Raw genomic sequence first — 15,173 nt, 5'->3', positions numbered from 1 at the left:
ATCAACCAATAAATGGTTATAAATAATGTATTGGTTATATATATATTATATATGTTATATATAACCATTATTTATATTAAAATTATACATAATTTTAATATAAATTATATATTATTATACATCCATACATATGTCATAAATATGTTTTTATATATATGTTATATATGTTTATATATTTTTTATTTTTATTTATATATATATATATGTGTGTGTGTGTGTGTGTGTGTGTGTGTGTTTTTTTTATATATATATATATATATATATATATATATATATATATATATGTTATATATAACCAATGAATCCCATTCTTAAAAGTCCAGGGAGGAAGACTCCAGAGGAAAGTCTGGAGAGCAAGCATAGGAAAGCAGGAAAGTATTGCTTAATATATAACCAACTGCTCCTTGATGCAGCTTAAGCCTCTCTCTTACTGCTTCTGCTGTCCACCACAACCTCTGGGAAAGGATGAATCCATTCCTCTGTCCTGCATGAATCTGAAGGTCATGATCATCCATCTTGTAGACTAAACAATCCTCATTCTTTCACTCTTTCCACATAAATCATGTCTTCTTACTCTTCTCACTGATCCCTGTTGGACTTTCTGCAGTTAATTCCCATCCTGCTTCCTGGGAGCAGTCTCCACGTTCCCAGCTTCCTCTTTGATGTGAAATGACAGCCTGTGGTGTGGAACTGCTGGGTGGAAGTGAAGGGCTGGGGTTACCCAGGGTGGGATGGAAATTTGCCTCTTGGGAAATGGAAGTAAAGGACAGGGGGTGTGAGCAGCTCCCGTGTTGTTCCTGTGCTGGGGGCTGATGTGGGGAGCAGAGCTCCCAGGAGGGAGGGGATGCCTGAGTGCCAGCCCAGGAGAAGCTGTCCCATAGCAAACCAAGCTGATCAGATCCCCTGTGTGCTGACATTCCTCTCCAACAAACTCCCCCTTTCTGCTTCCCCACAGCTTGCACCCAGCTTGGATTCTTTTGAGATCAGAGCTGCTTCACTGCTGAACCCCGAGGACATGACTAATAAAATCCTTTCTTCCCAGTTCCTAGTCCTTAAGGCAAGTTCCTCCTTCCTCCCCCCACTTCATCTGGCCATTTTTATCTCTGAGATAAGTAGGTGTTACAGAGAGACTGGTTTGATGTTTCACTGTGAGGTTCATGGCTCTGGGTCCTGGATCACACAGACCCTTGAACATGAGCTTAATTGCTGCACTTGCAAATAGAGCCCAGACTTGCTCATGCATGAGGAAACAGCAGGACACAGAGGTGCTGTGGGCTGCCAGGCCCTGAGACATTTCCCTGATGCTGATCTCTTTCTGGATTTACTGTGCCTGGAGCTGGGCAGTGGTGTGAAACCACACCATGGTGCAGCAGTGACATGGCCACTTGTGCCACTGTCCTTGCTCTGGGAGCATCCATCCTATGGGGCAGCTCTATGGCAGCAGCTCTGGCCTCTTGCAGCATTAGGCTTTGTCCCAGTTTGACCAGTGCCTGCCTTTTCCCACTGCAGCATCCTCCAGGTGCAGACAAAGCCCAGCTTTTGTGCCCAGGGTGGCCAGGTCCTGTTTATAATCCAGGTCCTGTTTATAATCCAGCCTCCTTGTCAAGGAAAAGTGCTGATAAGACATGTTTGCTCTGTGGGTATCCCTACCTGGCTGCTCTGCAGAGCCCCCAAGAGCAAACAGAAGAGAAATGGGTCATTTTTGGGACTGCTGGAATAAAAGCAGGACTGGCCACACTGTGTGTGGAGCCAAATGCTTTGCATAGTTGTGCTGTCAGCAAACACAGGCAGCCAGAGCAGGGAACCAGGCACTGGCAGAGCTTCTTTCTTAGCTCCTATTTGCCTTTGCATTTGTTATCTTGGACATAAAGAGCTCTGCAAGCCAGGGATTTGGGCAGTTAACCTCAAATAAACCCCAAAAGACCTACTTCAGTGAAGTGTGACACAGCCTGTTGAACCTAATGGAGCTGGGCTCGCTCTCACCAAGGGTGATTTGGAATCTCAAGGTTTACTGTTTCCTGGAAGTTAATGGCATTTGGGGGCATTTTTCGCTTTGTGTGCAATTTTGATTACTGCTTTTTCACCTTGGCTTTGTGTCTGGCTCCTCTGGGCAGCTGAGTGTGTGTACACACGTGTGAGGGAGAATAGAGAGCAGTGAAAGGATGCACCACTGCAAAGACAGATATTTGGGCTTGCTGGGAAATAGCCTTTCTACTCAGACAGACAGCAAATATTTGACACTGAGCAGGAAAATCAGGTGTGCTGTTTGACAGAGAGAGTCCCTGCAAAGAGAGATTTGACCCACCAGCAGATTATTTCATAGCTTCACCCAGCCCCAGTACTTAAAAATGCTGTTTAGGATCAAAGTACCCTGCAGGCAGCTGGTTTTGTTTCTTTAAACAAAACCCAGTCATGCTTTATAAGGTCATCAAGCTCTCAAAGAGTGACTTGGGGAATAATACAGCTGCAGATGGATAGTGATGGGATTAAATGTGTGGAGAGACCACTGGCAGCTGATACCCTTAAGCTGGTGCTCTGCTTCCACTCCTAGAGATGGTGATTCACTGGGTAAAGGGAGCTCACAGCCATTCCAAGTGCTGCCCTCAGCTCCTGGCAGGCACAGAGACTTGGATTGTTTCTGGCTCTAATGTTCATTTCTTGAGGACTTTTGGGTGTTCAGGTGCTGGCTGGAAAATAAGCCTTATCATGGAGTGCTGGAAAGGGAGACAGGAATTGAGGTTAAATATAGGCTTTGACCAAGCAGGAGTTATCCAAATGGGTCTGTTCTCCTGCTCTGTGTAATCACCAGCAATTGAGAGATCATTGAAATAAAATACAGATCCAGCCATTTGGAGGCTCTGGAAGATAAAAGCCTGCCTGCATCTGCTGCTTCTCCTAAAAGCCTCAAGCTGTTCAATACAGCTTCCAGGACTTGTGATGTGACCTGACTGAGAGCAGCACACCAGAAAGAAAGCATCTCCCACTTGGCGTGGCTTCTGGTCCCATCTCCTGTTGGAAAAGTGTGGCCAGAGGCAGGCAGGGAGAGAGAGAATTGAACCCCTTTTGAAACCCTCTTCTTAACAGGATCAGATCCGAGCCAGAGTTTGGAGATTCAGGAGGCTGCATCCCATTCTCTCATTGTCCTTGCTGTCAAGCAGGATTTCTGACTATTTCATTCCTCTGTAAAGATGAAGCAGCACTGTGTGTTTACAGCTCTCCTGGTGACTCCAGTAAGCCTGACTGACATCTCTGCAGGAGCACAGTGGAACCTGACACAGCTCAGCTCTAGGCTCTGCTCTGCACTCCCAAACACGCAGAGTCCATCCCGAGCCCCTGCTGGCTTTCTGCTGCCCTGCTTTGTGACTGCTGGGCACACGGGGAAGGCAGAGGTGCTGATGGTTGTTTCTTGGGGAAGTCTGAGAGCTCTGATTTAACCCAGACAGAGCCCCCAGGGCAGAGAGGTTTCTCCTCCCCTCCCGGGATGTTTATGTGCTGCTCAGCCAAAGGTACCCAAATCCTGAAAATCTTACTCAGTTTTGCCTGGTACTTGGGATTTCTCGTTGGCACGTCCGGTATCAGTGGATCCAGCTGAAACCTGACGTCCCTGAACAAACCCTGCCTTCAAAGCCCGGCTTGCAACATCCTCCGCGAGGTTTCTGGTTTGGCATGGCCCTGCTCAGAGCTTTTTGAAGCACTCCCTTGTTAGCCTGGGAACAGGATGGGTGTTCACAGCCCCCAGGGCTGCCCGGGGGCCAAGCAGCGAGGGGATTTATGAGACGTGGAGAACAGAGCCCGGAGGAAAACATTGGCTAATCAGAGAATGGAGGAGCCAGTCGGGCTGTTTATCTGCCCCCAGCCTCCCCGGGGAAGGCAGCTGGACCGTATCACCTCGGCCATGGCACAAATCCCTGCCCAGCCCCATTCAGAACTCCCACAGGAGCCTGGATTTGTGTGTTTGTGCGGGGAGCCGTGCCCAGGTCAGCCTGGGACTCAGGCGGGTTCGCTTAGCGGAGAGGCTGTGCCTCGGGGGGCAGCACAGAGAGCTCCTCCATCCCTCCTCCATCCCTCCTCCATCCCTCCTCCATCCCTCCTCCATCCCTCCTCCATCCCTCCTCCATCCCTCTCTCATCCCTCTCTCATCCCTCCTCCATCCCTCCTCCATCCCTCTCTCATCCCTCCTCCATCCCTCTCTCATCCCTCCCTCATCCCTCCTCCATCCCTCCTCCATCCCTCCTCCATCCCTCCTCCATCCCTCCTCCATCCCTCTCTCATCCCTCCTCCATCCCTCTCTCATCCCTCTCTCATCCCTCCTCCATCCCTCCTCCATCCCTCCCTCATCCCTCCTCCATCCCTCCCTCATCCCTCCTCCATCCCTCCTCCATCCCTCCTCCATCCCTCCTCCATCCCTCCTCCATCCCTCCTCCATCCCTCTCTCATCCCTCCTCCATCCCTCCTCCATCCCTCCTCCATCCCTCCTCCATCCCTTTCTCATCCCTCCTCCATCCCTTTCTCATCCCTCCTCCATCCCTCCTCCATCCCTCCTTCATCCCTCTCTCATCCCTCCTCCATCCCTCCTCCATCCCTCCTCCATCCCTCCTCTATCCCTCCTCCATCCCTCTCTCATCCCTCTCTCATCCCTCCTCCATCCCTTCTCCATCCCTCCTCCATCCCTCCTCCATCCCTCTCTCATCCCTCCTCCATCCCTCCTCCATCCCTCCTCCATCCCTCCTCTATCCCTCCTCCATGAGCAGCCTGTGCCTCCCCCGGGTGCGAGGCAAAGAGCGGTTCTAGGGCAGAAATCGCCGGCTGCCCACGTCTGGAGCAAGGAGATGGTGTTGGGGAGCTGCCTGCCCCACAGCAGCGCTGTGCAGTTGCATTTCCAGAGCGGTGCTGCTCTGTGGGTGCCATCACCCAGCGCCCCTGGGCCTCTCCTGCCCTGCAGAGCAGACCCTCAGGCAGTGTCAGTCTGTGAGAGATGGATAATTGATGATTTGCTCTCGCAATTAAAGGATAACTATGGTGTGAATATTAAGGAAAGCTTTAGTGATGTACAGTTATGTTGTTGTAGTTTAGATGTCTTCTGTTCTCCCCACAGTTCCCTTTCCCCCCTGTATTGTTGCCATCAGACAGCCTGGGCTGTCTGGGACAGGTACAAAGAAGCTGCACAGGTGTGCCTTACCTGGGGCAGGTGGGAATGGAAAAGCTTGGGGGTGCTTAGGGGGTGCAGCATGGCAACACCTGGCCTCCAATCCAGTTACAAAGCAGTGTCCACAGATAAATGGCAAGGAAGAGCTGACTGACAGACTCTGAGAGGGGCCAGGGCTGGCTGATGCAGCCAGGGGTATAAAAGGCTCAGCATCCACCTTGAAGATGAACCAGCCACGTGGTGTGCACGAGAGGCAGTTCTCAGCACTGTGAATTTTTCCTTATGTAGTCCTTTGTTGTATTTTTGTTGAGGTTTAATCAACCTTTTTAAATTTTCAGAGTGAGCAGTTGTTTCCCACAAGTCGGGTGTGGGGTGCTCAGTTCTGATGGGAAGCAGGGTCACCACCTGCCCACTGCCTTACCTGGGTTAGCCATTTACAGCCACTTGCTCTTTTATGGATTCCCTGTCTGGTTTTCCAACATAATTCTTCCTTTCCCTGTCTCAGACTCTGTTGAGTCTGGCCCCTCGCTCTCTGTAATTGAAATATAAGCATTGCTGTGCATCAGACAGACCTGGGGTTTCTTTCTGTGTTTCTTCCTACTTCTTTTTTTTTCTAATTTCTTTCATGGTGGCCCATGGGATTAGAGCTATAACTTTAAATACCTTCCACCACCAGCAGCTGAAATGAGGCTGGGGAACAGGGAGAATTAAAATATGCTTCAAAGGACTACACAGGAGGAATACAAATAGAAACAGATAGCTTGAATTTAATCTTTTATAGGCTATTTCATAGAGAATAATATCAGCTCAGGAGGGGTTAGTTCCTCTGGTAAGGGTAGAAGGAGACAGCTGCCTGCTACCCCCTCCTCCTCCCAGAGTCCTTTTTGGGGAGGTTTCTGTGCTCCACAGTGGGGAAATGCAGGGTCACACCTTTTGTTCAGCTCCCCCATCAAACTGTGTTGCCTAAATGTCCACCTCTGCCTAGCAAGGCATCCTTCACTCCTAAAACTAAAATCCTAACAAAGACTACAACTAAATAAAATCCTCAGCTGGAATAGTTGCTCTGGTTGCACCCATTGATGGTGTCCAGCTGTGTCTTAGGTTGGAAATGGGGCTGTGTGTTCTCTTTGCCACCTGTCAGAGCTGGGGCAGTTCCCTTCTGTTCTTTGGGCAGTTTTCTTTATCTCTCCCACACCCATCCTCCCTCCAGGAGATCTCTCTGTCCATGGCCACTGAGTGTCCCTGCAGGGCTGATCAAATTCCACCATCCCATGGGGAGATGCTCTGCCCAGGGGAGGAGCCAAGCATTCCTACCTGGATCCAATCTGAGCTGGGAACAGCCCAGCAGCCTTTGCCCACTGCATTCCCAGAGGAGCAGCTTTCTGCTGCCCTGCATTCCCAGAGGAGAGCAGGCCCATCTCCAGCAGCCCTGGAGCTGCAGAGGAAAACTCCCCCCTTGTGCAGGATCCCTGCTCCAGCAGAGCCACAGCTGGCACTGCAGGAGGGCTGAGCCCCCTGGGATGGGACTGTGCCACCACCCTGAGCCCCCCTGGGATGGGACTGTGCCACCACCCTGAGCCCCCCTGGGATGGGACTGTGCCACCACCCTGAGCCCCCCTGGGATGGGACTGTGCCACCACCCTGAGCCCCCCTGGGATGGGACTGTGCCACCACCCTGAGCCCCCCTGGGATGGGACAGTGCCACCACCCTGAGCCCCCTGGGATGGGACTGTGCCACCACCCTGAGCCCCCCCTGGGATGGGACTGTGCCACCACCCTGAGCCCCCCTGGGATGGGACTGTGCCACCACCCTGAGCCCCCCTGGGATGGGACTGTGCCACCACCCTGAGCCCCCCTGGGATGGGACTGTGCCACCACCCTGAGCCCCCCTGGGATGGGACTGTGCCACCACCCTGAGCCCCCCTGGGATGGGACTGTGCCACCACCCTGACCACAGGGGGTCAGTGCATGTTCTGACTCTGGCAGTGCTCTTTTGTATTACTGCATTGTTATTTTTATTTTTCCTAAAAAAGAACTGTTATTCCTGCTCCCATATCTTGCTGAGAGCCCCTTAATTTCAAAATTTGGAGGGAGGAGGTTTACATTTCCCATTTCAAGAGAGGTTCCTGCTCTCCTTAGCAGACACCTGGCTTTTCAGACCAAGACAAGCTGAGCAAGGTGCCGACCCGTGCAGGGCAAAGCAAGCACAAAGCACCTGCAGCCTGTGAAAACATCACATCTGCCTCTTCCTGGGGTGGGAAATCATTCCAAAAAAGGGCTGTAACAAGTGCTGGAAATTCAAGCTGAAAAGTTAATAGCAGGTTAAAACAGCAGAATGTGTGTTTGCCTCCACCCCTTTTTTACTGGAGATGTATGTGAGAGTCAGAGCAGCTGCCCTTTGCTCCTCCCTGTCATTTATCACATACCAACCCCAGTAACAGGTCATGGCTCTGGCTCAGGATGGAGTCACTTGTGCATCTTCAAAAGGCACAAATCATCCCCAGACAGCCAGAAGAAGTTGTACAAGCCCAGTGTTTGGGGCCAGGCCCCAGGACACCTGGGCCCAGCAGAGCTGTGGTGATTAATGTGGGGAGCTCCATGGACCCTCTGCTCTGCTCTGTTGGGGAGTTGATGTCACCAGGAGAGCTTCCCCAGGCCACTGAGGGCTGTGTCCTGACCTTATCCATCCTCACTGCAGGACAGGAAGGAGCTGGATGGGATGGCAGCCTGGGAGCCCTGGCACGTGGAAGTTTGGGCATCCTTACTCCTGCTGCTGCTCACCCACCTTTGGAGCTGCAGGAACATCTCAAGGGTGCACTTGCCATGAGGGATGGTGCTCTGCTGGCCTGGGGCATGTGGGCTCACATCCTGCTGAACCAGGGAGGTGCTGGACAAAGGAATCCAAGTGAAAAAATAGTGTTTGGTGCACTTAAAGCAGGAAGATAAACTGCCTCAATCAGGTGTGTTTACAGCTTAGTCCCATCATCCATGCTGACCTCTTCCTTATCCACAATTATCCTCCCTGCACATAAAACCCCTTTTGTGCAGGGCTGTAAGAATAAATGGGTGCATTATGGCCTTTTGTGTATTTGGAGGGATTACTCTGCAGTGCTGGTTCTCTGAGTTTTAGCTTAGCAGGGGAAAACCCAATGTCAAAATGCTCAGGACTTCACAGCCATCCCTCTCCTTGCTCATCTTCACCTTACCCCTACCTTTTTATCCAGTTCACCAAGTTCAACTGGTTCCTAATCTAAAAGAAATGAAAAAAATGGAGAATAGCATCTCCAAAAGTGGCTACAAACAAGGAATGAAAAGCTGGGTGGAGTGGCCACTCACCTCTTCTGGATGATCCTTTTTCAGTGTTGAGAAATATGTTTATTTTTATCTAGAAACTGCTCAGTGACTACCAGCCCCCCCCAGATTCAAACCTTGAGCTCTCTCCCCTTAAGTCAGTGGCTGCATTTGCATGAATCATTAAAAAAGGGAAGAGTTTTGTTGTTTCCAGCAAGTTCTCCTGCACTGGGTGATGTGTGGGAGACTCAGTCACAGTCTGGTGCTTACGTCTGTGCACATATTTCACAGCAGAGCTGTAGGTTTGCTGACTGTCACCTCACATAGTTCCATGGTTACATCTTTTCCTAAACAGAGGAAAAGCCTGGTAACCACTGCCATCAGTGGATCCTGTTCCCAGTCAGCCCCTACCACCTCATCAGCTTTGAAGCCATGCAGATTTACAAGATAGAAATTTACAATATTGCAAACTAGGAAATTGGGAGGTGGGGAAGGGAAGGCTCAAAAGTAAAAAACACATAAGGATAAACATAACAGGAAATAGGAATAATAAAGACAAGGAAAGAATCTGAAAAAAGGTGGTGAGAAGTGATGTAAATTTTCATTGTTAAGAAAAATAAGGGCTGGGGAGGATGAAAAGGACCCTCTGGTCCTGCATATGCTCTGCAGTGGTGTGAAGCGTGGGCATTGCTGTGAGACTTCTTGAAACTCTTGATAATCTGTAGCTCGTAGAGAAATCAGCATTAGCAAGGAGTATTTATGAGCCCAGGAACAAAAACTGCACTGAGCTTACCTTGAGACATGCTGCTTGTCTGCCAGGCCTGCCTGAGGGGTTTGTGCTGGCTCCCATCCAGGGGCTGGGTCCATGAGCTGGGTTTGCCTCTGGAAACAGAGCTTTCTGTGCACTGCTGGAGTTCTGTGTGCTGGGAATTTTAGACTTTCTGGACTGACAAACTGACCCCCAGGAGAGCACGACATTCAACCTGAAACCACAGAGAAAACTTCCAACACTGATCAATAGCACTGAGATGACGAGGGTATTGTTTGATTAGAAGTGTGGAATATCACAAGGTAGAACACTTAGAGTTTGGGCTTTTAGGATATATAATATATAATATAAAGAGAGCAAGATAGAATTTTTAAAGCAGAGGCTAGTCCTTCTTCTTGAGAGCAAGAACTGCTGAGAGGATCTGACAGTGACCTCTGACATGTGTCTGGGTCAAACTTGGCTTATGGGTGACACCAGGGCTGCAGGGGAGTGCAGAGTCTTTGCTTCTTTTTTGCCAGGGTTGGGATTAAATACTTGAGATGATATTTCTTGTTGGGACTCAGATGTTTGTTAGTTCTTATCTATGTTACAGTCTCACAAATTGTGAGTCCTACAGTACTTCTCTAACAAAGTAAAAATGGAGCCCCATCTCTCTCTCTACAATGTCTTTTAAGGACAAATTGTCCAGTTAAGAAATGGCACCTAAATTATTTTACTTTTAACCCAATTACCAACTCCCATGCCCCACATTGTGGACTTTTTTATCCAATTACACAAAACCACCCAAAGCCATGGAGAAGAAGGAGAAGAAGAAGAAGGACCAGCCACTGCTCTAATACCTCCATCTTGCTTTATATTTATTACTACATTTAAAAACCTTAAACTCTAAGTTTTCCACCATGTGAAATTTCACACTTCTATTCAAACTCCACACCCACAATCCATCATTGAATTTTGGAAGCCTTCTCCATGCCCTCAGGTCAAATGCAATGTTCTCTTGGGGGTCAGTGCCTGGCAGCACAGAAGGTCTGAAATTCTCAATAACCAGGGTTCCAACAAGGGAGCTGGTCAGGTTCCAGCACAGAAGGTCTGAAATTCTCAGTACCAGGGCTCCAACAAGGGAGCTGGTCAGGTCTGGTTGTCTCCTGCTGTCCCCAGTCCATCAGAGCAGCAGCCTGGCAGCTTCAGCAGGTACCTGAAGTGCTCCTCAGCAGGGCATCCCCAGCCCTTCAGCGTGGCAATGGTGATGCTCAGCTCCAGTGAACTCCTTGGATACCTGAGCCCAAGGCAGATTTCAGTACCTGCCAAGCTTCCTGAGCCACTCACCAGCATTCCCAGTAGGTTTGCAGGCACTCCAAGGAAGCTCCTTCTCCTCTGCAAAGCAGAATTGGAGCCACTTTGCCCATCCTGTAATTCCCCTCTTTAGCCACAGACTGGGGAGAAGTGACATAAACTGCAAACTGCCTGATTACCAAACCTGGGTGATTCCTGCCCAAGGAGGTAGGAAGGAAAACTGAAAATATTCCTGCAGTTGGGCAAGTTGGAGCCCAACAGCACTGTAGGAATGTGTGTGATTAGATCAGGAGCAGTTGCTGTGTGTGAGCTCTCTCCCTGTTAGCACATCTACCAGCTCATAAATGTCCATGGAAGCAAAAGGCTGCATCTGCCTTTAATTGGGACAGATAAACTGCAGGCAAGCCAAATTCCTAGGCATGCCTGCACATGTCTATGCAGAGCTATAGGCTCTCTTGTGATCTCATTTAAACATAGTCAAAATGATTAAAGGATGCCCTTCCCTTTTGTTTTGAAATGTAATTTTCCCTCGAAAAATGATTGGGATGTTCCTGACAGCTGTGCAGCACACTGTGTTAGTGCATCCCCAAGCAGATCACAAAAAGAATTAAGGATTGGGCAGGGTTAGGACTTAAAACTAAACTGACTGCTATTCTGTCTGGAAATTCTGATTTATCAGAATTGAAACTATTTGGGGGAATAGGTATTCCCCTGAATTTAGAAAGAACCCAATGGGTTCAGCACTGCTGTGATCTAAATTTGAAATGTTATTTTCTGGATAGAAACAATGCTTGATTTGGCTTATATTAAAAAGCTGGAGAGCATTACAAAAAAAAAAAAAAAGTCAAAATTGAAGCAAAACATCTTGAAAGTATTATAGCAGAGTCTTTTGGATAACAGCATTGTGAACATTTTAGAGATACAAAGCTTTACTTGAAGACAGATGCAGAAATATCAAGACCTTGACAATACCTCCAGCACAGGAAGAGCATTTTGCCACCAGTTCTAGGAGGCACAACCTCTCCATTTGCTTTTGGGTGACCTGAGGGGCAGAGGCAGATGGGGCATGTCAGGGAATGGCAGCTGAGTCTCCAAATCCTGGGCCAGCTCCCAGTCACTGAGATAACACCCATCCCTTCCCTTCCTCCCCCTTCATCCCCAGCAGGCTCACACTGACCCTGTGGGTGCTGCTGGCTCCCTGCTGACCACATCACCCCTCTGGCCATGTCCCAGGCTGGCTCAACTGCTCTGGGTGGCTCCAGGCTCCCATCACTCCTCCCTCCAGCTCCTTCACCTGAGGAGAAATGGGAAAATGCACATTTAAAGCTACCCATGGTCACTTGAGCTCCAGGTGTCAAAGCAGCCTTTCATGGGGGGATGAATCCATTCCAAACCTCCAGATGGGTTTCACAGATCTTCTATTTCTCCTAATTCAAACAAAAAAGAAGTTTATTCTCTTAGTACCAACCAGCACTGCTTTGGAGAGATGAAGCACTGTGCATGCCAACAATGTTTTCCATTCAAGTTTCTCATTTTCAAAAGGGGAGAGAAGATGGTTTCAACCAAGGAAGAGGTTGGCTGAGAGAACCTCCTGAGGTCTCCTCCAGCCTGAATTTTCCTTATGATCCCTTGGCTGTGAGAGATGGTTTGGGCTTTGTTTTTGTTCTTTAGGGAAGTACAGGTAGATCCTCTCATCCCTTGTAAAAAGTCTTCTCAGGAACCATATTTGCTATTTTTGTGACTTTGATGCAGAAGAAGAGTAGATGGGCAGCTGGCAGGAGGCTTGTTTATGACTCCAGTGGTGTCTGGACTTGCTCTGGTGTTTGTGTCTCCAAAGTCTGACTCAAACCCAGTTCAAGCCAGTGGAAAGAATCCCAGCAGTTTAGCAGATCTAAAGCTGCCACTCGGAAGGAGAAACATTTTGGTAACACATCCTTTCATAAATCTCCCTTCTTCCTGACGTGCTGGTGACTCTCCTCAGGCAGGAGTTTTGCTGCTGGCTGTTGGGGCATGCACAAACACATTTCATCCTGCTGCTGCTGCCCAGATGATGCTGCACCATCACAACACATTCTAGCACCAGTGCTGTACCCTCTGCACACCCCAAGTAAATGCTCTGCCCTCCCCTTGGGCAGTGCCTGGGCCTCTGTGCCTCCATTTGCTGCCCTCTTGCCTTTGCTTTGAGATCACAGAATGGTTTGGGGTGGAAGGGGCCTCCAAGCCCACCTCTTTCCATGGGCAGGGACACCTCCCACAAGCCCAGGTTGCTCCAAGCCCCATCCAGCATGTGGCTCTATCTCTGTCTCTATCATCTCCATCTCTATCTCTGTCTCTATCCCTATCTCTATCTCTGTCTCTTTCTCTATCACTTTCTCTATCTCTATCTCTATCTCTGTCTCTATCTTTATCTCTATCTCTATCTCTATCTCTCTATCTCTATCTCTATCTCTCTCTCTCTCTCTCTATCTCTATCCCTATCTCTCTCTCTATCTCTCTATCTCTATCTTTCTCTCTATCTCTCTCTCTATCTCTCTCTCTATCTCTATCTCTCTCTCTCTATCTCTATCTCTATCTCTCTCTCTATCTCTCTCTCTATCTCTATCTCTATCTCTCTCTCTATCTCTATCTCTATCTCTCTCTCTATCTCTATCTCTATCTCTCTCTCTATCTCTCTCTCTATCTCTATCTCTATCTCTATCTCTATCTCTATCTCTATCTCTCTCTCTATCTCTATCTCTATCTCTATCTCTATCTCTCTCTCTATCTCTATCTCTATCTCTATCTCTCTCTCTATCTCTATCTCTATCTCTCTCTCTATCTCTATCTCTATCTCTATCTCTATCTCTATCTCTCTCTCTATCTCTATCTCTATCTCTATCTCTATCTCTCTCTCTATCTCTATCTCTATCTCTATCTCTATCTCTCTCTCTATCTCTATCTCTATCTCTATCTCTCTCTCTCTCTCTATCTCTCTATCTCTATCTCTCTCTCTATCTCTATCTCTATCTCTATCTCTATCTCTATCTCTATCTCTATCCCTATCTCTATCTCTATCTCTATCCCTATCTCTATCCCTATCTCTATCTCTATCTCTATCCCTATCCCTATCTCTCTCTCTATCTTTATCTCTCTCTCTCTCTCTATCTCTCTATCTCTATCTCTCTCTCTATCTCTATCTCTATCCCTATCTCTCTCTCTATCTCTTTCTCTATCATCTCTATCTCTCTCTCTCTCTCTATCTCACCTATTTCCATCTTTGGCTGCCTACATCTCTTTGTTCTAATGCTGCTGAGATCCTATGGAGGGCACCCACAGCCTCCATGGTGTCTCCCTTTCCTAATCCAAGTCCAACCAAATATTCACTTAAATTTGTTATCACTCTGAAAAACCTCTGTTCTCCCAAGAGTAAGGACAAGGCTTACAGAGAGGTGTAGCACATTCTATCTGACCAAACAAGACAGGCAAAGCAGCCAAGCCTTTGCCCTGCCAGTCTTTCCTTAGGGTTTTATTAAGAGATTTCTCCATGGTCTCCCCTGTGCAAGGACAGCTTCCTGATGGATGTGTCCTCAAGGTCTGCGATTTGTAAGGCAAAGAAATGGTTTTGATAATCCACAACTTGCTTAACAAGGACTCCCCACACAGAAATGTTGCTTGTCTTCAAAGGAATGCTTCTGGAGAGCTACTTTGTGGCCAGTCACTCAACGTTAGTGATCCTCATTAGACCAGAAAAGTGCATGCTTTCCCTCCAGGAAGAGTATGGAAGTGTTGGAATTTCTAATGTTGGAAATGATTGAAACTGAGCAGTTTGAAATGGTAATTTTTCCTACAGCTGAAATTTAAAAGATGACAGTTTTCTTTCCCGTGTCCATTCTCATTATTTATCAGAACTTAGGTTGTGATTTACATCCCTAACAAGTAAAATGGATAAGCCAGACCCCTTCCAGGCCACTGCATCCCATCTCCCGTGCCTGCTGCTGCTCCAGCCTTTACCAAACACCTGCACTGCCACCTTCTGCCTGGCTTACAGCTCACAGCTGAATTTCCACCACGCTTCAGCATTTCTTTTGCTCAGCCCGTTGAATTCAGGATGTATGTCCTAGGAGAACTTGGAATACAAAGAAGAAACCACATGTGCCCATGCACAATCTGTAAACTGATTTTTTTTTTTTTTCCTAGCTGATCTCTGTTAATTGCACTACACTGATTTCCTAGCTTTAATTTGGAGGAAGGGAACTCTCCAGTGCTGCTCCCCATGACCCAAAAATATTAAATTATTTTGCCCAGAGGAGCTGTGGCTGTCCCATCCCTGGAAGTGTTCCAGGCCAGGTTGGATGGGGCTTGGAGCACCCTGGGACAGTGGAAGGTGTCCCTGACATGGCAGGGGGTGGAACATCTTTAAAGTCTCTTCTAAACCAAACCATCCTGAGATTCTAGGAGAAGAAATCCAAGTGAAGCATAACCATGGCTTAGGTTAAAAGGAAAAGCCCCTTTTTTCTTTCTTTCTCTTCTGATGTCATATTAGCTAAATGCAATGTCAAGTTGCATTCAGCTAATATGTTGTCAAAACTCTCATATCACTCATTTTTAAGAATTCTTGGTCTTTTTCCTTTCATGATTGAAGGGAGGGATACCAAAATCACCCTCTAGTTAGAAAAATAAATGTTCTTAGTGAAG

The sequence above is a fragment of the Haemorhous mexicanus genome, chromosome 26 (genome assembly GCF_027477595.1).
Source record: "Haemorhous mexicanus isolate bHaeMex1 chromosome 26, bHaeMex1.pri, whole genome shotgun sequence".
NCBI lineage: Eukaryota > Metazoa > Chordata > Aves > Passeriformes > Fringillidae > Haemorhous > Haemorhous mexicanus.
The sequence above is the reverse complement of the archived record's forward strand: the minus strand, read 5'-3'. Positions refer to the sequence as shown.